At 41.4% G+C, this 27,470-nt stretch overlaps 1 protein-coding gene across 9 annotated transcripts in view; it reads right to left on the minus strand.

Annotated features, from left to right (window-relative positions):
- The window catches only part of SYTL4 (synaptotagmin like 4), a 93,171-nt gene extending 78,441 nt beyond the window's left edge, over positions 1 to 14,730 (minus strand). For 5 of the 9 annotated variants that reach the window (XM_074030137.1, XM_045384229.2, XM_005594108.3 and 2 more), the window contains exon 1: positions 14,613 to 14,730. The gene's annotated coding sequence lies outside the window, so the exon portion shown is untranslated. Of the gene's footprint in view, positions 1 to 14,020; positions 14,115 to 14,612 lie in introns of all 9 variants that reach the window. The other 4 variants (XM_005594109.4, XM_005594107.4, XM_015444076.4 and 1 more) reach the window with 1 other exon arrangement.
- Between the last annotated feature and the right edge of the window lie 12,740 nt (positions 14,731 to 27,470).

The raw sequence follows: 27,470 nt of genomic DNA on the forward strand, positions 1-27,470 counted from the left end.
AAAGCAGATTAAGCTAAAGTACTGTCAAAACTAATACCCATTATTTGTGTGGGTTTCCAGAACATGGGTGAAGCATAGCCCTAAAAGGTAGCAAAATCCAGTACCCATGGGCGGGGGACTAGTTATTTGATCATCTAAAGGTAAAAGAGTTGATTTGGCTGGGAATGGTGGCTCATGCCTGTAATCCCAGCACTTTGGGAGGCCAAGGCAGGTGGATCACCTGAGGTTGGGAGTTCGAGACCAGCCTGACCAACATGGAGAAACCCTGTCCCTACAAAAAATACAAAATTACCTGGGCATGGTGGCGCATGCCTGTAATCCCAGTTACTCGGGAGGTTGACGCAGGAGAGAATAGCTTGAACCCGAGAAGCAGAGGTTGTGGTGAGCCGAGATCATGCCACTGCACTCCAGCCTGGGCAACAAGAACAAAACTCCCTCTCCAAAAAAAAAAAAAGTTGATTTTAGAGCACGGAAAAATGAGACCAAATCCAGAGTATATGGTGGTCTGCAAAACTTAAAAAAAAAAAGAAAAAGAAAAAAGAAAAACACTCAAGTAGAAAAGAAAGGTTCCAGGGATGCAGGGCTTCCTAAAATTCCCTTGTCTGCATCCAGCCACCCATGCACAAAAATGCCAATGGATAACATCTTACTGGTAACATTTGCATGAGCATACAACATTGCTTACAGTCAATAAAATATTTGCTTTGGGATATTGTGTTGGTTATTTTATCAACTGCCCCTTTCAATTTTAGGGTGATGTCTCTCCTAGAAAACTATAAATATGTTTATTAAAATATATCTGTCTTAGATACCTATTCCAGGCTACTCACACAAATTCAAAGAAGATTCATATTATAATCTGCTAAGTCTGGCTTCTTAGAAGTTTCAAAGTTCCCTTTGGATTCAGAACCTAGCTCGCATCTCCCCAAATCCTTTCTGGCTCTTGGGTTAAATAATGTAAATTACCTGGCCCCAAAGACTTTTCTGCAAGAGCTCCCTCTGCTGTCCTGGTAATTATCTTTGAATGTGTGCATGGTTTCAGGCCTTCCAAATCCTACTTCTTTCCCTGTCCTAGAGCTCTGTATTCTGCACTGTTACAGAATGCTAACTAGTTAGGAGGGCCAACTATGTGCTGAGTGATACACTAGCTGGCTAAGAAGAAAAGAACAGAGCGTAGTCCATGCCCACAGAGTTCACAGTTTAGTAGCAGAGACACCTAAATAATCCCTAAAAAAAAAAAAAAAAAAAAAAAAAAAAAAAAAAAAAAAACCACGGTAACCAAAGAAATATATGCATGATATATTATAAGAATACCAAGGGAGGGCACGTAATTCAGGTTGGGGAAAGGGAACTAGAAAGAGAATATCCAGCAGTAGCATATGAACTGATTGTAAATTAATGTGTTTCAGCTGGATAAGCAGGAGAAAGAGGGCTTTCCAGGCAAAGTGCGTAGCATTTACAAAAGCATGGAGAAAGAGGGCTTTCTAGGCAAAGTGCGTAGCATTTACAAAAGCATGGAGAAAGAGGGCTTTCTAGGCAAAATGCGTAGCATTTACAAAAGCATGGAGGCATAAAGCAACGTGGTATAAGCAAGTAGTACAATGATGCTGCTTGGTTTAAATTATAAGGGAGGCCGGGCGCGGTGGCTCACGCCTGTAATCCCAGCACTTTGGGAGGCCAAGGCGGGCGGATCACGAGGTCAGGAGATCGAGACCATCCTGGCTAACACGGTGAAACCCCGTCTCTACTAAAAATACAAAAAATCAGCCAAGCGTGGTGGTGCGCACCTGTAGTCCCAGCTACTCGGAGGCTGGGACAGGAGAATGATGTGAACCGGGGAGGTGGAGTTTGCAGTGAGCCGAGATTGCACCACTGCACTCCAGCCTAGGTAACAAAGCGAGACTCCGTCTCAAAAAAAAAAAAAAAAAAAAAAAAAAAAATTGTAAGGGAGAATGCGGAAGAGCCAGGTGGGGAATCACATCACATGTGGCTGGCGGGTGCTCCATATGCTATGCTCAAAAACATGGCTAATTAGCCTTTGACAACAGAAATCATTGAAGAGTTTTAGGTAAGGCAAGGACTTGTTAGGGCACACTGACAATTTTGCAGAATATGGATTTGAGGAGGCTGTGGCATAAATCCAGGGGAAAGATAACAAGAGCCAAGAGTAGATGGCAGTGGCACTAGAGATGGAAAGGAGCATATTAAAGACAACACAGAGAGAAAATCTGCAGGACGTGTGAATGTTCTGTAACACAAGTACGGCCTCTTCTACTAGGACTTGGAGTTCTGATGTGCTAGATTTCTAATTAACGACAGTATAGCATAGAATTGTGCTTAAAAGCACTGGATCTGAGCTGCCTGGGTTTAAATCGCAGCTTTGCTTTTTCCCTGAGTTAACTTTGGACAAGTTATTTAACCTCCGTGAGTCTGTTTCCCCATTTGTAAAAATGAGGATTAATAATAAGAGCTCCTGCCTATGGCTGTGAGGATTCAAGCATGCATCATGAGTAAAAGGAATAGCATAGTGCCTGGCCTAGAGTAAGCACCCAATATTGGTAGCTGTTTAGTTTTAATTATTATTAACCATATGCTTTGGAAAATATATGAGCATATGGCAGTTTTGACATCTTTCTATGAAATTTGAGAAATCTAATCAGTATTCTTGCCTAGATGGAAGGTCACCGTACCTCTCTGTATGGAGGGAGGCTGACAAGCATAAATATGAAGCAAATGTTAGTAATTAGATATGATCAGTTTAAAGGATATTTATTTATATACTGTTCCAGACAAGATTTAAAGTGACTTACAAAGATACATAAAACATCAAAAAATAGCATACATTTTAAAATAGGATATAAAAGAAGAAAAATAGGAGTGGAGACAAACTGGTAGAGTCAGTATCAAGGCTCCAAAACCAAAGGGCAACTAAGGCTTCCTAGGAGTCAGCTGGGGTCCAGACCCCCACCTGTCCATCCATGGGGCACATCTATGCCTCACATAAAATCCCCTAGGGCCTGCTGAGTCCATTCTCAAACGCTGTATGGAAGCAAAGCTGTATTTTTCCCTAACAATGAGAAATTTACAATCAGCTCTTAATTTTACAAAATTCTGATTTTGCACTAAGGTTGTGGCTCCCTACAATCCTTTTCAAAACAGATTCTACAAAAGTAGAGTTTGCAGGTGCTGAGGCATTTTGTGCTTTTCACTTTTTTTTTTTTTTTTTTTTTTTTTTTTGGGAGATGGAGTCTCACTCTGTTGCCCAGGCTGGAGTTAGGTGGTGACATCTCAGCTCACCTCAACCTCCGCCTCCTGGGTTCAAGGGATTCTCCTGCCTCAGCCCCCCCAGTAGCTGGGATTACAGACGTATTCCATCACACCTGGCTAATTTTTGTATTTTTAGTAGAGATGCGGTTTCACCATGTTGGCCAGGCTGGTCTCAAAAGCCTGACCTTGTGATCTGCTCACCTCGGCCTCCCAACATGCTGGGATTACAGGCATCAGCCATCTCATCTGGCTGGTTTTCACTCCTTTTACGATATCCACCAACTGATGAAGATGATGACAATAATAGTTAACACTTCTATAATGTATTATTTACGACGCACTTTTCTAAGCACTTTAGTCCTCACAATCACACTATGAAGTAGGTACTAAATTATTATGTCTACTTTACAAATGAGGAAAGTGAGGCACAGATTGAGCAAATAACTTGCTCAAGGTCACATGCCCTGTGACAGTCTGGTTTTTGGACGCAGGCCATCTGGTTCCACAGTCCAAGCTCTTAACCGCTATACTATATTATACTGTCTCTTCATATTCTGGCAATATTGCTCTATATAGTGATTTTTGGAAAAGGGGACATCAGCCTCAGGAACTTGAGGTGGGGTTTCTAAAAGTCTTCAGCTAATAACAAACATAATGTTTGACAGGCCCTGAGTCTGGCTTACTTTCCCAGACCCCTGACCTTGTCCTGCAATATGTGAAACAGGCCAGAGCAACTCTAGCTCAAAGCAACATTATACACAAGAAAATAACTCATTCCCCTCATCCGGGACATCCCTCCTAAAAGATGGCAGGTGCATAATGGTGGGGCAGGGGGTGGGAGTGGGCAGCAGGGTGGAAGAAGGCAGTGGTAGTAACTAAAATACCTTTTTTGTTAGCTCTTAGAATCATATGTGGGGACAATTTCCTCCAGATGGAATTCACATAGCTACCTTTCAATGCCAACAAATTCTGTTCATAAATGGTTTGTAGAAATTCCCACTTAAAATAATATATAACACTCTAAAACAAGTCCCAGAAGGAAGTCATATATCTTAATACTATATATTCACTTCTCCTGCAGAATGGTTGTTTTGGATATGTGGAAATGTGGTCTTTCATGATTTCACACATTTTTTCCCTTGCTCCTCAGCAACTTTAGAAGATGCCTTAAACCCACCACCAATCCTAGATGGCAGATTTCCATAAATGTGGTACATAGAAGTAAATCTAAAATATTATAAAAACAAGACCATGTGTCCAAACACCCTACTTGGCAACAGGGAAAATACATATATTAAAGCAAATCCCATTTAGCTTTCCGGCTTTCAAAATCTACATTTGAAGCTTCCTCTAACATGAGCCAGACACAAGAGCCTCATAAGGTTGACGGGTGTAGGATGGCCAGTTTACCCTCTTCTCTGACAAACGCCCCTTCCTTGACACCCCATTTTTTAGATTTTTTTAAAAATCTAAAATCCCCAACTAAAAGAATGGACTGTTTTAAAATCTAGGTCATTTATATGTATAAAACATTTTTAAGTCCAGTGAGAGCTGACACATTGTTATTTTTCAATAAGCCTCATCACCTCCCACGCAGAACACTATTATCTTTCCTTAGTCAACAAGCTTTGATAATGCAGCACCCCCACAGGGAAGACCCTCTTCTCCTGCCAGGATCACAGATGGTGGGGATTTCTAAACTAAACTCTAGCTGGCATCTGATTATTTCTTGCAGACCATGTCACCTAAAAATTACCCACACAGTCCCCTTAAATGTGAAATCATCATGGTTCATGACTAATCCAACCCATGCTCACACATAACTGTGATTTCATGCATTAGGTTTCTTTTTAATTTTAGGGATGCTGTGATCTGGCTATGGCCACAGAAACCTTAAAACAATAAAAAATAACCTGTAGTTGAATTTAAATTGAACTGCATATGTGGCAGGTAATTTTAAAGTGTTACTTGAGGCCTATAAGATGCCAAATAAATGCTAATTTCTTTCAAATAAAATATTAATAAATATATACACGAACATATGTACATTAAAAGGTAGGTATAAATTGGAGAACAATATAAAAATAAATGTAAAATATTAACTTATTACAAGCCCTCTTTCCCTCCTAAACTGCTTAACCATAATTACTTTACACATTACATCAAATCCCTAGAGCAAGATTAGTACATGCATTATCAACATCTGGTCTACAGCTAGAAGCAATATCCTAATATTTTAAAGAAATAAAGTATAAAAAATTAAAACCAATAAAATGTTCAAATTAGATTTGTATATATTTATTTTCAATATTGACATAGTAAGTAAAAACACCTTAAAAAGTTGTAAGGGGACAAGAGGTACGAGTTTTCATAATTCAGTTAGTATAACTTGAGATAAAGCAAGATATTCAAAATGCCTAGATGGACCTTCTTAGCCCTATATATGTAAATATTTGATCCTAATATTATCATTAGTTACAAATAGAGCTACACATACCGGAATCAGCACATCAATAAGGATGTTCTTTTAGTTTATAAAAATAATCTTCCCCACTAGATTGTAAGCTGTATGAGAGAAGGGACTTTGTTTTGTTCATCTCTGTACCTTTGGTGCCTAGAGCACTGCCTGGATCATAATATGCACAAAATAAATATTTGTTGAATGAATGAGCTGGCATCAAGAATACCATATATCATATTCAGCCACACCCAAGAGCTTATCATCTAGGACTCTTCCACCTTTGATATAATTGATTCAACACCCCCTCTCTGACCACAACCTGCTGTGCTTCTAGCCTATTCAGTCGATGAGCCCCCCAACTAGCCCCATTCCTATTCTCAGATTTCTTGGGTGGGGGCAGTCTTCCATAGACCCTTCTGCTTTCACCTTGTCAGCTCCTTCCCACCTTTACTTCCTTTCCTAGACAATTTAAATTTTATTGTTTCTTTCTCCTTTTTTTTTTTTTCCTGAGACTTCTCTATCGCCCTGGCTGGAGTGCAGTGGTGTGATCTCAGCTCACTGCAACCACTGCCTCCTGGGTTCAAGCGATTCTCCTGCCTCAGCCTCCTGAGTAGCTGGGATTACAGGTGTGTGCCACCACGCCCAGTTAATTTTTGTATTTTTAGTAGAGATGGGGTTTCACCATGTTGGCCAGGCTGGTCTCGAACTCCTGACCTCAGGTGATCCACCCGCCTCAGCCTCCCAAAGTGCTGGGATTACTGGTGTGAGCCACCACACCCAGCCAATTCTATTGTTTCAACTGCACTCTTGTCAATATCCTCAATAATGCATAATTTCACTGCAAATATCTGATTTAAAAAAACTATAGCTCTTCTAAGCCCAACTGTTATACTTTATGCATGTACAAGGACTCCTGAGATCTACTGGAGAAAAACGAAAATCACACTCTGGTAGATTATTATCCATATGAATTATTGGTCACCAAGCTCACCTTAACCCTGCCTGGCACTACAACTATGCTTCCCTAGGCTGCTCTCCTGTTCTCCACAATAACTATTTCAAACCTTCTTCAAACACCACAAATATCTAACTGAAACCTTGTCCCATCTTAACCCCTGCTCTAAGAGGTTGGCCTTAACTATTATATCATAGAGAAATAGAAATACCATCAGACAAGTTCCTGCTGCCAAATCTATGAACCTACTTTCATCTATGCCTATTGAGCATAATCCTCTCTCAATCTGGATCCCCTCCCATCTGGCATAAGGACTCTGCCCTCCGAGGATTTTGCTCTATTAATTATTCCCTCCTTCCCACCAGCCTTTAAAGAAACTCAAGTCCCTCCTAAATAAATAACAGGTCCTTGATCTCAACTCTTTGCTTGCTACTACCCTTTCTCTGCTCTTCAAAGCCAGACAGATTTCTCTAAGGAATTGTACATAATCACTGCCTCCACTTCCTCATTTCCCCAGTCATTTCTCAACCCACCATAGTTTAGCTTTCTGCCTCACAGTTCTCTGAAATTGCTCTAAGGTCACCAAGAACTTCCTAAATCCAACAGATAGTTCTTGGTCTTCCTAGATTTCTCTGGATCTTTAGTACCACTGACCATATTTTTAACACAGCCATTTCATTTTGAGAAACTTATTCTACTGATATTCAAGTAAATTCACAAATATATATTGTGAGGATGCTCAGTATTTGAAACAGCAAAAAATATTAAAGAACATAAACATCCACCAATAGGAAACTGACTAGTTATGGTACACACATATTAGGGAATATCGTGCCTTTGTTAAAAAGAAGGAGGTACTGTAGTTCTATTTATACTGACACTGAAAGCATATTAGGTTAAAAAATTGCAAATCATATATATTATGATTCCAATTTTATTTGTTTACATTTTAGACAGATTAGATCATGGATGAATGGAAAAATGTCTAGAAAGAAATACAATCTTAACATTGTTAGCTCTGTAGAGTGGGATAAGCAGGAACAGAAGATTTATATGTTATCTTTTATCGGGTCAAGTAATAAAAATGTAGTCCCATCCCTAAGCACAGCAACACTTCAAGGTAAGAAAAAAATTTCACAGGAGATCAAAAGGGAACGGCCGTAGAGACTAGGGGAAAATATTTTAAGGTCGCCAGGGCTAAGAGAGAAAGGAGAGAAGTGTATCTAATGGTTTCAAACATGGAATGAGAGATCTATTAAAAACAAGAAGAGGTAAGTATCCAATAGACAGAGAGCGTGAACAGATAATTCTTAAAGGGGAAAAATCAGATGTCCAATAGATATCAAAAAGAAAAAGTTTCACTCTTACTGGCAATAAAGATTTTTGTATGTTTGCTTATTGATTCAGCAAAATTTTAGAAAGACAATTTTCAGTTTTTAAAAAGGATTTAAGAGATATTCTCATATTTTGCTGGCAAATGTAAATTAGGAAGACCTGTTAAAAAGCAATGTGACAATTTGATTTCTAAAAAAACTGAACTTCAAAGAACTTATCACAATTGTAATTTAAAAACTATGTGATACAATATTTAATACACACTTCCCCTGCCGAAATAAGTTCCAGGAGAAAAATGGCTATTGTCTACCTTCTTCTCAGCCATACCTCAAGCATCTAGCTGGGTTGATGGATGGATAGATGGATAAATCTACATTGTAGGATCCTGGCTGTAGGCTCTCAGTTGGTACAATGTAAATCCTCAGTAAATCAACACAGAGCATGGCACATCGTAGGCCCTCAGTAAATCAAATCATGCTTTCTGATGATACTGGTACTAATGGTATTCTGATGCCTGAATTGATAGAGCTACAAACAAGAAGCAGTGTAGATGCCATGGAAATTTTTTACTTCTTAAAAATTATTCAAGTTCAAGTTAGGTTTAGATACTCACAGATATGAATATGAAAGCCACAGTGGTCCATCATTTCAACTATTCTTCTGCCAGGGCCATCCAATCTCCAGCCCTCTCCCTATTTCTGTCACAGCCACCCAGAAAAAATCCCTCATACTAGATTGTCCACACTGTGTTCCTGGTCTGATGAGTGCTGCCGGAGAGAATGGATACAGGGTTCTGTGACTTCGGGTGGAGACAAATTCAAGTTACCCAAGCCATTTTAAAATTTTTTTCCACTTTTATGGAGGTATGCTTGACAAAAATTGTACATATTTATGGTATACAGCATGATATTTTGAAATACATATACATAACCTGGATGATATGCCGCTAAAGAACTCCTCTTTTCATCTCTCTCAAATGTTATTCCAACCCTTCACCGTTCTTCCCCTCTTTACTCTCTTGTTGGGGGCGCAGGAGCTCTCTCAAAATCCTGCCCCTCTACAGCTCCCTCCTTCTCCATAGTTTTTACCAAGAGGATTAGTGAATCCTCTTGTCTCAATGGAAGAGCCACCACTCTTTGTCTAAGGCTAGCCTTTTCCCCCGCTTTCACTCTGGCACTCCCACCCTCTGACTTTCTCAGGGACCTTGCATCATCAAGCTGTATGCCATCTGCACATAAATGGGCTCATCTCTCTCTTACATTGAAAGTAAAACAAAATTAAATAAAACAGCCTTTTTATCCCCTGTGCCTTACCGTCTATAAGGGACACTCTCTCCTTCCCATCATAGCCACGCTTCTTCAATGTATATACTACATTTTTTTAATAATATAAATTTATGGGGTATACATGCAATTTTGTTACATATGCAGTGGTAAGTCAGAGATTTCAGGGTATCTATAACCTGAATAACATACATTGTACCCATTAAGACATTTCTCATCATCTACCCTTCTCCCACCACTCACCCTTCTGAGTCTCCACTGTCTATCACCCCACTCTCCATGTCCATGTGTATCTACCACATTTTTTATCAGTCCTTCTCAGTCCTCACTGTCCAACCCTCTACAATCTGCCTTCTCTCCTGCTGTACTGATGTTGTCATTGGCCTCCTAATTGCCAAATCTAATGAACATGTTTTTTAAATGTTTTATAGTGGGTTTTATCTGATTACGAGAGGGGTACGCATCATGAACAAAGTTATGACATATGACAGACTAGAGAGAAAAAAACTTGCACTATATAACAGGCAAGGGTAAATATAACTGATAAATATAGTGTTCTTACAAACAAATCAAATATATAACCGAAAAGATAAATGTGCAAAGGATATAAAGGAGCAAGTCTCGGAAAAATACAAATAGCTAACACAAATGAAAAGATGCTCAGCCGCACTAGTGATCAGAGAAATGCCAAGTTAAATCAGTTAGATACTATTTTTCACCTATCAGATTGGAAAATATTAAAAGTGTCATCCATCCTCAGCAAGGGCAGGAGGAAAACCACTCGCAATAGTCAAAGGGTAAACCCTCTTGGATGTCACTCTGGTGATGCCTACTTAAATTGTTTAATATATATATCCTTTGACCTAACAATTCTATTAGAAAGCTACCCCACAAAAATACTTGCATATATATATCCTTGAGCATTATACAAGGATGTTTGTGGCAGACTTGTGGTGGCTTGGGCTATGGTGATAGGCAGAGGAGATGGAGACGTGTGGCAGAATACATGACACAGTCTGAAGATCAGGTCAGCAGGACTCCCTCATGAATTAAATTGGGTGGAGGGCAGTGAGAGAAAAAGAAGAATCAAGGGTGATCTTAGGTTCTTGGTTTGAGCAACTGAATGGATGATGGTGACATTTTACTGAGACAGGGAGTGCTGAGGGAAGAGGGTGGGAATACAAGGGCAATCAGGAGTGCCATTCTGGCCACGTTACATTTGAGAGGTCTATCTGATAGACAAGGAGAGATGTCGAATAGGTCATTGGATATATGAGGCTGCAGCATAGAAGAAAGGCCTGGGTCACAAACATAAATTTGGGAGTGACGAGTAGCTAGACAGATGTTCTTCAAAGCCATGCAGCTTGGAAGAGAGCCTCTCTGAAGATTTTAAATGGAGAAAAGTCCAGGGACTGAAACCTGGGTCACTGCAATGTTCAAAGGCAGGGGAGACAAATTTAGTAGAAAAAGAAGCTGGTCAGTTTTTTGTACAAATTTGAGTTTCAAATAAGTTAACATATATTAAATGATGAGAATCACATATTTACCACCTTATGAAGGGCTCAACTCTTTCCAAGTCTGTCTTCTAAGACATTCTGGCCTCTTCCTTTCTGAACATTTCAAAACACTTTTAAACAGAATAGCACTTTTTTCTTTTATGTTACACAGTGGTTTCTTCATACTGCACAATCGTCCTGGTAGAAAACTAGTTAAATACACAAACAGCACTCAGCTATGGCTTTTCCATAAAGTTCCATAATCCAATAACCACCTCATACCTAAAAGGCTATGGGTAACTTGAAACCAGAAGCCTAATTTGTGCCATCCGTTATTCTTTTGAGCTGTTCGCTTCCCCATTGCACAGTAACTTTCTCCAGGCTCTTACTGATCTTGCAAAAAGACTGAAAGGCCTCAAGACATCTGACAATCCACACCCCTTCCTCCCAGTGCGGCCCCGTTTCTACCAACAAGAAGCACAACATTTTTACATTTCCACTTTTAAACTTTAGAGATTTCCATCCAGAGACCCATACTTTTAAAAAATAAGAGAGGCCAGGCGTGGTGGCTCACGCCTGTAATCCGAGCACTTTGGGAGGCCGAGGCGGGCGGATCGCGAGGTCAGGAGATCAAGACCATCCTGGCTAACACGGTGAAACCCCGTCTCCACTAAAAATACAAAAAAATTAGCCGGGCGTGGTGGCGAGCGCCTGTAGTCCCAGCTACTCAGGAGGCTGAGGCAGGAGAATGGCATGAACCCGGGAGGCAGAGCTTGCAGTGAGCCGAGATCACGCCACTGTACTCCCTCCAGCCCGGGCGACAGAGCGAGACTCCATCTCAAAAAAAAAAAAAAAAAAAAAAAAAAACAAAAGTAAGAGAGAGGAAGTACTTCCAACTAGGTCAAAGTTGGCATCAGTAATGCAGTCTCAAAGCAAAAATCAGCAGAAGTAAAGCCGAATTTTGGGCCTGGGGCAAACTTACACCTGTAGGGTGACAAACTGGGTAGGCTTAGTTTCAGGTCCAGGAGTGCCTAACTCCAAGACTGCCAAATTCCTAGAGTGGTAATGCCATTCATTCATTAACAAATATTAGTATGCATCTATGATGTACCAAGGACTGTTCTGGGTCCAAAAGTCTACCGGTGAATACAACAGACAGCAATCCCTGCCCACAGGGTGTTTATGTTATGGTGGGTGAGGGAGTGGCAGGGCAGACAATAAGCAAGAAAAATGTAATAAGGTAGGGAAAGGGCATATGGAACGTTCAGAGAAGGGATTACACGTTTAAATAGGGTGATCAGGGCAAACTTGTAGCCGTGGTATTTCAAGCGCCTCAGGAAGGTGTCTTCTGTACTCTCAACCCCACCATCACTACACCTCAGCACCTTGAAGGAATGGCATGGTACATCCGGTTACTGGCACAAATATTTGCCAATATCTTATATTTAAGACAAAGGGAGCTCCAAGATCCAGACCTTGCCCTTAGAGAACTTACAGCCTTCCAGGTGGAAAAACAACTAAGCAGTGTTAAGGGCTGTACTGAGGTGTAAACAAAGTGCTTTAGGACACAGGATAACTGGCAATTCTGCTTGGGGGAAGAAGTATGTGTTCAGTAAGGCCGTTCCAAAGAAGGTGACTTTAGAACTCAATCTTGAGGGATGGATAGGAATTAATGTCAGGGGAATGGGCATGGGGGAGGAAAGTTAGCTTTTTAGGAAGAAAAAAAGGAACAGTTTGAGCAAGGTCCCAGAGCTGGGAATAGGGAGGACATTTTCTTCCTATCCCTGCCTGTGGTACTCCATCCATCCCATGACAAAACTAGCACACGATCACCCTCAAGCTCTCTGGTATGGCTGTCAGGAAATCCCTATCACTTATTTCTCCCCTAGCCAGCAGGAGAGGAAGAAATTGAGTCAGGCGCACATCCCTGGAATCCAGGGTTACCCTCCTCTAACTTCAAGACAATTACCACAGAGCTGAGAACCCGGGAGATTTCATTCATCTAGGTACACTCAGGGATGTGTACTTATAGTGGTAATGTGGCAACTGGCCCATGTCAGAAATGAAGTGGGTAAGACATCAGTAAGGTAAGTAGTCCATAGTCTCGGCAGTGAATCTAAGGGGGAATCAAGGAGCAAAACATATACTTGGAAGGAAATTTTTTAATCACTTAGTCCTCATTCATGAGCTATTCAGTGCTCCCAACATCCAAGACAATAGAGGTGGTGTGACAGGATAGGAACACAAGCTCTGCCTCCGAGATTGTGAGGGCAAGGCACTTACCCTCTAAGTCTCTTTTTCATCATAATATGGTTATAACTGTAGCACCTATTGTATAGAGTTACTGGGAGGATTGCATTTTTATGTAAAGAACTTATCACAGTGTCTGGCTCAATGGAGCCTAACAACCAGAGCCTAACAAGCTCAGAGAGCCGGAATGCTACATATACTCACAGATCAGTTACCCCAGAACAGGCCTCCGAGCTCCATTTCACTGCTCTGACCAAGAGTGAGACACCTGAAATCGTGTTAGCAGAAATGTTCATCCCCTGCCCAGACAGAGCCTCACAAGCCAAGTTGGTGTGCTTTTCTACTAGGGTGCTAAAAACCAAACCACCAAAAATGCGGAAAACTTCATCAAGGCCACATCTCTGCATTGAACATTGTTCCCACAGCGACAAAAGTCTTAAGTCATTAATACCGCAATATTAATAGATTTATGAGAGGTGGGGGTGGGGAGCTTAAAGAGCAGAAAAGAAGCCAGTTAAATATAGGAGGTCCAGGATGTACAGAAGACTCATTTTTTGCCACAAATATACAAGGTCTAGGGTCAACCCTGCCAAGAGCAGTACTCTGGAATTTTACGTCCTCTAGTCCTGAAGAAGAAGGGTACTGGGGGAAGAAAAGCTTGGTTAATTAGAAACTCACCACTTTTCAAGCCACCAGAATTCTAACCAAATGATTTCACCACCCCAAATCCCATCTCAATGTTAAGGGTTGGAGGAACACCTTTTTCTGCCCCATTACAAACCATCACAGGAGACAGAAGCATTCTGTGCCCCTTCTGAGATCTCGGGGACCCTCCTCCAGTACCAGGTCTCTCACAGCCTGCTTGAAGAGCGGCAAGATAAACAGCTCCACAGCACGTAGCCAGGTCCCCAGCCCCAAGCGCAGAGGGAGCCCACTGAGGCAGGACTCCGGCCGACCAGCCTCCAGCCTTTACCTGTGGCTGACTGGCCAACGCCAGAGAAGCCGACGCCGAGATGTCGGAGGTCCGAAGAGAGTGCGGGTTAGCGACCCCGCTCGACGGCCAAGCGCTGCGAGAGAAACCCACGAAAAGGTGACTGCACGCCTTGGAGGGCGCAGTTCCCGCTAGGAGCTCGGCCCCGCCCCCGCCCCCAGGGCCAGCTCTCGGGAGGGGCACCAGCTCGGGCTGGCGGGAAAAGCCCGGGCACTCCGCGCGAGGGGAGCCGGAGAGGAGAGGGGAGGCGGCTCCCAGAGGGGCACAGCCCGCATTAGTGCTAGGTGGGTCAGGGAAGGGGCCAGAAGAAGCCCTAGAGAAAGAAAAGTGGCCGGGAGGGACCGCCCAAGCAGACGGGAGTCCAAGCCTGGGGGGTGCGGTCGGGAGAGGCGGACGGGGAGAGGGAAGACGAGGTCAGCTAGGGAGAAGGAAAAACTAGGGGAGCAGAGAGCAGGTAGGGAAGACGCACGACCCCGATATGGGGGTGGGGGCGCTTCAGCAGCGAAAAGGAGCTGGGGGTCCAGAAGGAGCCCCCAACCGAGGGCGAGGGGGCGGCCGCTGGCTGCTGACCTACCTGTCACCTGCAACAGGTGCCTCCAGAGAGCTAGACGTCCCAGTGCCGGTTTCGAGGGAGGGTCTCTGGCTCCGGGAAGATCGCCACCCAGCTCCGGCGGCCGGCCCTTCTCACCCTCCCGGGAGGCGGAAAAAGCTGCAACTTTCCCTGGAGCTGGGAGGAGCTGGACTCTTAAAGGGGCCGCACAGCGCCCCGGGCTCCTTAGTAGGGGGCCGCTCAGCCCGAAAGGGAGCTCTGGGACCCAAAGCCTTGAGACACAAGAGGAATGAATGTCCTTCCAGGTTAGGAGTGGGAGCCTAGGGACCGAGGATAGGGGTCTAACACTAGACGTGCCTCCCCACCCCCTTACTTCCATCTGTTGGTCGCTCCCTTAGATGGTGAAATCACCTGCCCCTTTCGTTCTGCTGAGTCAAAAGTTGTCAAATTGTCTCACACTTCTAAGGAGATAAAAGAATATGAACTATCTAATTTGAGTAAGTAAAATATGATACCATTCTGATCCTTTAACTTATGGCCTTTTATGGCAAATTGTCTGTCTAAAATAGAAACGTTTTGGGCAAAGGAGTAGACTAAATTCACACATACACACTCAAGAACACAACTGGTTAAAATATTCAACTCACTAGTAATCAAAGAAAAGCAAATTAGAACAATAATGAGATTATTTGGCAAAGAGTTTTGTTTTTTATTTTTTAAATAACACTTAATGATGACAAAGTAGCCACCAAACAAGCTCTCATAATTGCTGATAGGAGCATATGTTGGTTAAAAACCCTTTTAGAAAGCATGTGAGCAGTATATATCAATAGACTTTAAAATGTTTATACCTACCCAGTAATTGCAGATTCCCCTCCCTCTCTTTCCCATCCCTCTCCCCCTCATTTCACATCAGCAATTAAACATGCTCAAGTATCTACCATCTTAAAACAATATCCTCCCTACACAGGAGGTCCCTCTTCAGGTCCTCTTTATGGGCAAATGTATTGAAAACATACTTTACAGGTGAAATTGCAATTTTTATTCCCTTACGTCTCATTCATTTCTCAGCTCTCAGCAGTCTGGCTTCCTTCCCCCACTGAAACTTCTCAATGAGATAAAAAACCAATGACCCTCAGTGTCGATAAATCCACAAATAAGTAAGGTATTTTTGGTCCTTATTTTGCTTGACTTCTCCCCTACATTTAACACTGTTAACCATTTCCTCCTCCTTGAAATGTTCTATGGCATCTATGACATTATACTCTTGCTTTTCCTCCTACTCCTTTGCCCTCTCCTCAGTGACCTTTGTAGGCCACTCTTCTGCTATCTGACCTCTGAAAGTCAGACATTCTCAGGGCTAGGATACATATACTCCCTCCCCCAAATAATCTTTTTCACTCACTTGGCTTTAATTATCATATATATGGTCACAACTCTAATTCTATAACTCTACCCAGACCGCTTTATTGAGTTCTGTTTTCTTGACATCTCCACTTGAATGTCCTGCAGACACCTCAAATTCAACACATCCAAAGTTAAACCTATCATCTTTTCTCTTAAATTTGTTCCTCCTCCAGTATTTCCTATATCAGTAAATGGCAACATGCCACTCAAGGCAATGGATTCACCAGTCTAGATGCCATTAAGAAAATTCATGATTCATCGGAGAAGGGCAAAATATCAGCATTAACGGGAGTTTGGAAGAAGTTAATTCCAACCCTCATGGATGACTTGAAGAATTCAAGACTTCAGTGGAGGAAGTCACTACACATGTAGTAGAAATAGCAAGAGAACTAGAATTAGAAGTGGAACCCAGAGGCCGGGCGCAGTGGCTCACGCCTGTAATCCCAGCACTTTGGGAGGCTGAGGCGGGCGGATCATGAGGTCAGGAGATCGAAACTATCCTGGCTAACATGGTGAAATCCAGTCTCTACTAAAACTCCAAAAAAATTAGCCGGGCGTGGTGGTGGGCACCTGTAGTCCCAGCTACTCAGGTGGCTGAGGCAGGAGAATGGCATGAACCCGGGAGGCAGAGCTTGCAGTGAGCTGATATTGCGCCACTGCACTCCAGCCTGGGCGAGAGAGTGAGACTCCATCTCAAAAAAAAAAAAAAAAAAAAAAAGTGGAACCCAGAGATGTGACTGAATTGCTGCAATCTCATGATAAAACTTGACTGACCAAGGAGTTGCTTCCTGTGTGAACAAATAAAGTGATTTCTTGAGATGGAATCTACTCCTGGTGAAGATGATGTGAACACTGTTGAAACAACAACAAAGGATTTAGAGGCGGGGCGCGGTGGCTCACGCCTGTAATCCTAGCACTTTGGGAGGCCGAGGCGGGCAGATCACGAGGTCAGGAGATAGAGACCACCCTGGCTAACACGGTGAAACCCCATCTCTACTAAAAATACAAAAAATTAGCCGAGCATGGTGGTGGGTGCCTGTAGTCCCAGCTATTCGGGAGGCTGAGGCAGGAGAATGGCATGAATCCAGGAGGCTGAGCTTGCAGTAAGCCAAGATCGCGTCACTGCACTCCAGCCTGTGTGACAGAGTGAGACTCTGTCTCCAAAAAAAAAAAAAAAAAAAAAAAGGATTTAGAATGTGACATAAACTTAGTTGATAAAGCAGTGGCAGGGTTTGAGAGGATTGACTCTAATTTTGGAAGAAGTTCTACTGTGTGTAAAATGGAATCAAACAGCATTGCATGCTACAGAGAAATCTTTTGTGAAAGGAAGAGTCAATCAATACAGCAATCTTCATTGTTGTCTTATTTTAAGAAATTGCTACAGCCATCCCAACCTTCAGGAACCATCACCCTGATCAGTCAGCAGCCATCAACATCAAGGCGAGACTTCCCACCAGCAAAAAAATTGCAACTCACTGAAGACTCACAGGATCATTTGCATTTTTTAACAATAAAGTTTTTCTTTTTTTGAGACAAGGTCTTGCTCTGTCACCACCCTGGAGGGCAGTGGCACAATTGTAGCTCACTGTACGCTCTATCTCCTGGGCTCGAGTAATACTGCCACCTCAGCCTCCGAGTTGCTGGGACTATAGGCACACACCACCATGTGCAGGTATATATATATTTTTAGTATTTTTATTAGAGACAGGCCTCACTATGTTGCCCAGGTTGGTCTCAAACTCCTTAGTTCAAGTGATCCTCCTGCCTTGGCCTCCCAAAAGTGCTGGGATTATAGGCATGAGCCACTGTGCCTGGCCTAAAATATTTTTCAATTAAGGTCGTTGGTTTTTTAGACATAATGAATGCTATTTCACACTTAATAGACTGCAGTATAGTGTAAACATAACTTTTATATGTACTGGGAAACTAAAAAATGTATGTGACTTGCTTTATTGTGGTGGTCTAGAACCAAACCCACAATATCTCCAAGGTATATCTGTATGCAAGAATTTTTATTAAAATATTGATAGTGGATGTCTCTAGGGGATGGAACTAAACAAATCTTTAGTTTTACTCCTACTTTTCTGTCTTTTTCAACTTTCTTTTAATGAGCATGTATGGCTTTGATAATATTTTTTAAATCTTCTTGAAAAATCTTCAAAAGCTAAAAAAAAAAAAAAAATTAATTCTAGCAGACAAAACAGTAAAAATCCATCTCCCAGGCTCTACCCAGAGTTTTTTTTTGTTTGTTTGTTTTTGTTTTTCTGGGGCTTTTTTATGTTTTAGCCCTTCAATACACTGCCCCACCCTGAAGTGTGAGGCCACTTTGAAAAGGAAATCCTTAGCCTAGATGATGGATTGATAGATGCAGGAAACCACCATGGCACATGTAAACCTTCATGCTTTGCACATGTATCCCAGAACTTAAAACAAATTAAAAAAAAAAAAAAAGGAAATCCTTTTGTTCTGTCTAGCTTTGCTAATTCAGCTCTCCCTCTAGAGCCCTCTACTCAGCCTTGGACTTTGAATGTGTTCCGGCCCCCAAATCTGGCCTGTGGGAACCCAGACCAGGCACTTCTCTGCTCCTTCTTTGCAGCTGGTGCTTGGCAGGAGCTGGAAACACTGTCAGCCAGAAGTAACTTCGGAAACATTTTGTCCAACTCCCTTATTCCTCAGCAAAATTTTAAACTTTACTTCTTTATATGTGTGCAGTTTCTCACTGTCCAAGGTACCCCTCACTAAAGAGGATGTGAGGATTTGACCCCTCTTCTCTAAGACAGTCTCACTGACCAGCTTCAAATACACAGAGAGACAAACATAACTAATGAACCAAAGCAAAGTTAGTCAGTGGCCTGTTTACATACATTCTGTGCTTTGCAAACTGCTGCCCATTTCTGTTTTATCCTCCTCGTCTGCCACAAGTTCAAATTCTTTTATTTTATTTTATTTTATTTTATTATACTTTAAGTTCTAGGGTACATGTGCACAACGTGCAGGTTTGTTACATATGTATACATGTGCCATGTTGGTGTGCTGCACCCATCAAAGTTCAAATTCTTATGCTAAACATTGAGAGAGGTCTAATGAGAGCAAACCCAGGCACTATCCTGGCAAAAATGTAAACAGGAATGTATGGATTATCACCCCATGTATAGTATATGATCTCCTGACCCATTGTGAATGATTGAATTCAATGAGTTGATTTTGCCACATTGAGAGAGTTTGGACCAGTGCAAACTTTAAAAGATGAAGATTTTCCTCAGCCCCAGGTGAAAGGATACCTCGGTATTGAGCAATTACTCTTTTGAAACAGTTTTAAATTTTTCAAAAACATGTAAACATATAGAGAATAATATAACAACAAGGACATGCCCACTACCCAGCTTATGAAGTAAGGCATTACCAAAACAATCGAAACTCTCTGTGTCCTCCTCCATCCTAAGGCTTTCACAATCTCAGATTTGGTCTTGATTATTTCCATGAAATCTGATTTTGCCACACTGAGCAAGTTCTGACCAGTGCAAACCTAAAAAAATGGAGATTTTCCTCAGCCCCAGGTGAGAGGATACCATGAAATTCCTTGTATGTCTATACACATTTACTAAATATGTGTCTATCTCTAAACAATACATAGTACCTTACAGAAATGTTATCTTTCTGTATGTACCTTCTGCAATTTGCTTTCCTCACTCAATATTATTCTTATGAGATTTATCCCTGTTGATAGGGGTAAATTTATTTTCACTGCTATAGAGCATTCCAGGGCAATTTATATATCTGTTTTGCCATTGATCAGGTACGTTTTAATCGCCAAAGTTTTAATTCTGGTTGCCAGGACACTCCCTTTTCATCTCATGTTGAGTTTACTTTTGTAAAAATCAAAATAAAAAAAAAAACAGGCTTCCTAACAAGCATATTTAGTATACCAGTGGTCTACAGTGAGTATAAAGTATAAAAAGTAAATTCAAATCTCTCATTCAGTCAAGATCAAGGTTTCTCAGTCTCTACACTATTGATATATTGGAATGGATATTTCTTGGGGTCGGGGGAAGGTGCTATCCCGTGCACTGCAAGATGTTTAGCAATGTATCTGACCTCCATCCACTAAATGCCTTTATCCACTAGATCACTTTCCAAGTTGTGACAACCAACAATGTCTCCAGATACTGACCAATGTCCCCAGTTGAGAACCACTGGTCAAGATGTACTCAGTACCCACTACATGTGAAGCACTTTAATAGGTACTATGGGAAAATAGATGAACAAACACTGGGGGAAAAAAAAGGCCATTCATTCAAATATAAATATACTGTGCTAGTTAGGCACTGGGGTTTTGGTGAGTCTTTCTTCTGGGAGTTCACAGTTTATTGAATGGGGCAGGTGAAGGCAGGTAAACCAAAAACATAAATTTACAATACAGTGTGGAAAGTGCAAAGCTGGGGAGATGCTCAGGATATGGGAGAATGCCTCAGAAGGCCATTTACATCAGCCTGATTGGAGAGTGGTCAGTGAAGGGTTCCTGGAAGAGGAAATTGCTTCTCTGAATCTTAAAGGATGAGTAGGAATTAGCTAGACCAAAAAGGTAGAAAGGCATTCCAGGCAGAAGAAGAGCATAAGCAAAAACAGAAGGGCTAGAAACACTGGATATGTGCAAAGGGGGTGCAAGGAAGTTGCTGGAGCATAAGGTGAAAGGAAAAAGTGATGATAGATGAGGCTAAAAGGATGATGTATTAATTTATAAGAAAGTACCAAAAACTGAAGGGAATAAATAACACAAACTTGTTTTCTCACAGTTCTGGAGGCTAGAAATCTGAGATCGAGCTATCTGCAGGGTTCGTTCCTTCTAAGGGATGTGAGGAAAATCTGTTCCATGCCTCTCTCCTAGCTACTGGTGCTGTGCTGGAAATCTCTGGTATTTCTTGACTTGTAGAAGCATCATCCCAATCTCTGTCCTGATCTTCACATGGCATTCTTCTTGTGTATGTGTCTCTGTGTCCAAATTTCCCCTTCTTATGAGGATACCAATCGTGTTGGATTAGGGTCCGCCCTAATGACCTCATCTTAGCTAATTACATATGCTATGACCTTATTTCCAAATTAGCATACATTATTAAGTACTGGGGATTGTAAGTTCAACAGATGAATTTGGGGGCACACAACTCAATCCATAACAGGTAGGTAGGTACTAGAACAACAGAGGCTTTGTGAGTCATGTTAAAGAATTTGAACTTTATCCAGTAGCTAATTACAGCCATTTGAGGAGCCTTGAAATTCCCTACTCCATCACTTTGTGACATCACTCAAATAATTTTTCATCCTTTTGTGACTAAATAATATTCCACTATGTGGATATAACACCACATTTTGTTTATCCACTCAGAAGTTGATGGACAATTGAGATTTTTCCATGTTTTGGCTACTACAAGTAATGCTACCATAAACATTCATGCATGCTGTTTTTGTGATCATATGCTTTCAAAATGCTTGTGTATCTACCTAGGATTGGAACTGCGGATCATGTGGTAACTCTATGTTTAACCTTTTGAGCGATCACCAGACTGCTTTCCAAAGTGACTGCACCATTTTACCTTCCCATCAGCAATATGTGAGGGTTCCAATGTCTCCACATTCTCAATAGCACTTGTTATTATCAGTCTTTTCGATTACAGACATCCCTGTGGGTGGAAATTGGTATCCCATTGTGGTTGTGATTAGCATTTTCCTAATAACTAATACTTTTGAGCAACTTTTCATGTACTTGTTAGCCATTAGTATATCTTCTTTGAAGAAATGTCTATTCAGAACCCTTGTCCATTTTTAATTAGGTTGTCTTTTTGTTGTTGTGTTATAAGAGTTCTTTATATAGTTTATTTATATTCTTGAAAAGAGAGGTGAGTAGGATAAAAGGAGAAGGACATCCTTAGGAGGGGAATTCTCATGGAGTTGTATGCAGACATAAATAGCAGGTTTTATGGTTTGATTCAAGAGGAGAGTCCAAGTCAGGGGAAAACGTACTAAGATGTATTGAGGATAGGTCCTTTACGGTTAATGCCAAGTACATGCTGGTTTGTTCTTTGGAGGTTGGAAATGCAGGGCTGAAAACTTTTAAGACCTATTTTCAAAGATTTATTCTCGTTGGTAATTCATTTTAATAAAAGCATCTTTCAGGGAAAGAAAGCCAATATTTACCAGAACATGAAAGCAAAAATTGGGGCTGCTTGTTACACAAGGCAATGACAATTTTTTAGTTTTATTTTCCTTTTATCCTCTAGCAATGTTTGACACCATTGCCCACGCCTGCCTTATTAAAATCTCCTCTCCTGTGGTTTCTGGACATCATGACCTCCTTGTTCTCCTGTCTCTCTGACTTTCTTTCCTAATATTTTGGATTCCACTTTTTCTGCCAATATCTTAACACTGAAGGCTTAAATGTCATATCAATTTATTCATGAAAAATCTGAGAGAACTAACATTTACTACATTTACTAGTGCCTGTTATATGCACTGTTTTTTAGGAGTTAGAAGTATAGCAGTAAAGTCTTGCACACATGCAACTTATAAGTCAGAGAAAAATAATAGCACTAATAGCAAATGCATATAGCACTTACTACTATTCTAAGGTACTAATCTAAGATACACAAACACATGCATGCACACATGCACACACACACACACACACACATTTAGTCCTCACAAAAATCCTACGGTGCAGATACTATTATTACACCCATCTTACAGATAAGGAAACTAAGTCACAGAGATGTCAAATGGTTAACTCAGTATTTGAAGCCAGATAGTGTGACTTCAGATTCCATAATCTTAACTAGTACTCTATTTTGCTTCTCAGCAATAAATAAATAAATAAATATATAATATTTCTCTGTGTGTGTGTGTATATATATATAATACATATACACACATACACACAAGATGTATATTTGTATGTATATGGGGTTATGTGTATATTGCTACATATATTTGGAAAAGGATGTTAAATGGGACTTTTTCTGTTGTTTCCAAAAGTTTTGACTGAGGCTTGAAAGTTAAAGACATATATACCAGGGATAGTCACACATTCTAAAGAGGGGTGTTAGACAGATTCCCACAGGACTTGCTAAGAGGTAACCAAACTGGTATTTCAATTACTAATCCCCACCACTCAACTCCAGAATTATTATAAGATATTTCTAGAGATTAATTGAAGCAACAAAGAGGATTTTTTGAAGGGAACTCATTGGAGTAGAAAGCACTATGGTTCCCCTGCTCGAGACAAGCAAAAAAGATCCTAATTAAGCCTTTCGAAGAGGGACTGGCATCTTACCCCCAGGCTGGAGGCTTGCTGCACTACAGAAGTTTTAGCTTTTGTTGCTACTGAAACAGGATGGGTTCACGAGAGGACCTCACATATGTCCTCTAGTACTATGAAAAGATGGAAACTTATACTTGACTTTTACCTAAAATCTGAAGGTGGAAGGCTGGTTTAAATTGCTCGTAATGGCAGAGCAAAGAAAGAGATCTAGACTTCCAAGGAACCATGTTTGCTGCGGACCAGGTAGTTTCTTTTGAGCATAGCTGGCAACTCCCACATAAAAATGAGGATCCCATGAAAAGAAAGTTGTGGGGGCAACAGCCAAGGGGGAAGACGGTCAGATGGTACATTGTTTTTATCAGGGATTGGTGTAGGGAAGAGATCCCTGCTAGCAGGAAGAGGAGTGAGAAGGTCCCTGAATAGACCACGAAAGCACACTACAAGAAAAGGCAGTATTTGGGCATCTACATCACAAAGGATATTCATAGCCAGATTACACCAGCACCAGTCAATTCAGCTTCTCACTGTCCCTTTAAGACTCCCCTCTCCTTACCCACCCCACCCCTAAGCCCTGGAGGAGACAGAAGCAGTAGAACAAGTAGGGGAGGAGGTAGAGCAAGAAGAATGAAAGAACACACCAAGACACTTTTCTGACTAGAGATCTGTAGGATTGCCAGTCAAGCTGCACTGGAGGTTGGGGACTGGAGGAGAAGTTTTAAACTGGGTGTGAGATGGAAGTTTTGATTTGACTGAACTTTTAAGTGCCTACAGATTAAACTATTGTAAATATCTGAAAGTAACAAAAAGCAAGTGGGTTAAATACATAACATAATATGGGATATTGAAACGTTACCCAAAAAATCAGAGTAAAGGAATACAGTAATATTTTATATACGTTAGTCAAGCAAAGCCTCTCAAAAGAGGTGACACTAATAAAGTACAGAAGCAAGCCATGGGAATGTCTTTGGCCCTCATCTCTCTTCAGTACACTCATTGTCCTTGGATGATCTTAGAATAGAAGCTTGTAAGATAGACAGGGAGCAGGTCATGAAAGTCTTTCTAAGTTATGTATGTATAAGACTCAATTCTGAGAACCACCGAGAACCATTGAGTTTCTCCATGATCCGATTTGGATTTGGGGAAGGCCACTTTGGCAGTGGTGTGGAAAACAGATTGGAAGTAGGGTAACTATTCCAATGGCTTCAGTTTCCCCGTACTGACTCTCAATCTTGTATCTCCAACCTACATTTTCTCCTGATCTTCAGACTCGTATGTTTAATGGCTACCAGCCATCCCCACCTGAATGATCACAATCACCTCAAATTCAACTTTTCCAAACTTAAACTTCATTTTCCTTACAAATCTTTTCTGTCCCCAGTGTTTTCTATCCCAGTGAATAGCACTACTATCTACCTAGCAGCACAAACCAGAAACTGTTCCCACACCTAACTAGTCCCTAGATCCTATTGTTCTCATCACCTAAGTAGATCTTGAATTCCTTCCTACTGTCACTGCCTTAACTCAGGCCATAATCATCTCTCACCTGAACTACACAAACAGCCTCCTGACTGGTTACCCTACTTCCAGTCTGTTTTCCACACCACTGCCAAAGTAGACTTCCCTAAATCCAAATAAATAGGATCATGGAAAAAATCAATGGCTCTCGGTGGTTCTCAAAATTGAGTCTTATACATGGCTTTGAAAGACTTTCAAGATCTGCTCCCTATCTGCCTTATAAGCTTCTATTCTACCACTCTTTGTCTTGACCATTCTGTTTCTAGGCAACCTGAATGATTTTCACTTTCCTCTAAACACCAAGTTCTCTCATGGCTCTTCCATCCTCCTTTTATCTTCTCCAGGCTAAGCCTTACTTATTCTTTGACTCAGATATGATCTCTTCTGGAAAGCCTTTCCTGTACCCCGCTAGTGTGGGTGCCCCTCCCCTGTGCTCCCATTGTTCCATAACACTCTTTATATATTTCTGACGTAGTACTCACTACACAGTATTTGCATTGTCTTTTCAAGTGGTTGCCTTTACCACTAAAACATGAGCTCTTCGAGAGCAAGATCTATGTGTTATTAACCTCTGTATTCATAAGGCCTGCATATGAAATAGGTTCTCTTTTTAAAATACCAACTGTTCTTCTGCCCAGACTCTTCTTTCCTTCACCCTCCCTTGCCCTTTGAATTCCCAGTCACTCCTAAAGATTCAATTTATCTACCCCTACAGGGCGTTTGTATGCCAAACAACTAGCTGATTTGTTTCTCCTAGGGTTTATTCTCCACCAAAAACAATATTGTTTCCCCCTGCCCAGGGAACATTTGGCAATGTCTGGGGACATTTTTGGTTGTCACAACCAAAAGGAGAAGTGCTACTGGCATCTAGTGGGTGGAGGCCCAGGATGCTGTTAAACATCCTATAATGCACAGGACAGCTTCCCACAACAAAGAAGTGTCCGGCCCCAAGCTCAGTAGTTCTGAGGCTAAGAAACTTTGCCCCTTAGCTGTGGTATACTTTTCAGCCTTGTTTCTCTTGTGCTGAATTACAGCGTTTCCTGTGAAATTCAGTCCTGCATTCCGGAGTCCAAGATAATGACAAGAGGAAAAAGGAGTCATAAAGATAAAATTCTTGTGGGCTGGGGTTTCATTTGGTCTTGCTGAGGAGCAAAACACATTTGTACATATGCTAAAACCCATATTTGGGAAAACATTCACTTACAGAGAGATGGGCCATTTGTAAGATAGGGCTTTAAATTCAGAGAACACTTTAAAGCCACTTTTATGACTCAAGCTAAGCACACTAGACAAACTCCTGTACAAGTGGAAAAAAAGAGGAAAATAATTATTTGTTGAGCTATTTCTATAATGTATCATCTCTTTTAATCATCACACTAACACTATAAAATTAGGCAGTATTATTATCTCCACTTTACAGATGAGAAAACTGGCTCAGAGAAGTTAGGTAACACATTAATGCTAAATGAAGAAACAGGGACTTAAATCCAATGTCTTTCTATCATACCATGCAAGGATGATTTAGTGTTCAAGGCACAAAAAAATTAAAATATTTTCTAATGCTTGCAACATTTTGTTTGTGCTGTCAAACTTAAAAAAAAAAAAAAAGCAGTTTGGCATTCACTGCAAGTCCAGTTAACCCTTTGTTTGAGTCTCCACACTTGAGTAGGACGCATCTCCCTTTGGTATATTTCCATCTAGGGGCACTGTAGTTCAATAGGATCTTGCCTGGGCTGAGAATCAGAACATGTGAACTTGTTCAGTTTTTTGTTTGTTTTGTTTTGTTTTTGAAAAAATGACTGTGGCAATTATCTCACTATTCCTTGGTTTCTCATCTGCAAAATTATGTTTTATTATGATAATAATAGACTATGATAAATATGATATATCCAACATATAGGCCTTTCTTTCTTTTTTCTTTTTTTTCTCAGATGGAGTCTTACTCTGTCGCCCGGACTGTAGTGCAGTGGCGCGATCTCGGCCCACAGCAAACTCCACCCTCTGGGTTCAAACAATTCACCTGCCTCAGCCTCCCGAGTAGCTGAGATTACAGGCACCCGCTACCGCGCCCGACTAACTTTTGTATTTTTCGTAAAGACGGGGTTTCACCATGTTGGCCAGACTGGTCTCGAATTCCTGACCTCGTGATCCACCCGCCTCGGCCTCCCAAAGTGCTGGGTTTACAGGCGTGAGCCACCGCGCCCAGTCACATATAGGCCTATCTAATATGCAACTTCGGGGTCCCTTTTCAGGCCAAGACTCCCCAGCCAAAGGCCCCTAGGATTCAGTCTTCTTTTCTCTTTCCGAAAGTGCTGCCACCCCCTCTATCCTTTTGGGGTGCTGCTCAGTAATCTTTTACTCCCATTGTGTGAAGTGGGACATGGTCTCAATGCAATCACAGGAATTCTTCTACTGTAACCAGTTACAGCACTACTAAGCTAGCTTTCCCTTATCAGGAGTAACTATTGCTTTGGCCAGATTCAGAGAAAAACATGGACTGTGCAACTTTTCTGTTGTTGTTAGGAAGACCATCAAAGACTGCTCTAGCACCATTCATAATGCTTCACAGGAATGGTGGTCATTGTAATAGGAGTGTACATATCTTATAATGTCTCAATTACTCAATTGTCAACAGCTGCCTCAATGCAAAG

This window comes from Macaca fascicularis, chromosome X (assembly GCF_037993035.2).
Source record: "Macaca fascicularis isolate 582-1 chromosome X, T2T-MFA8v1.1".
NCBI lineage: Eukaryota > Metazoa > Chordata > Mammalia > Primates > Cercopithecidae > Macaca > Macaca fascicularis.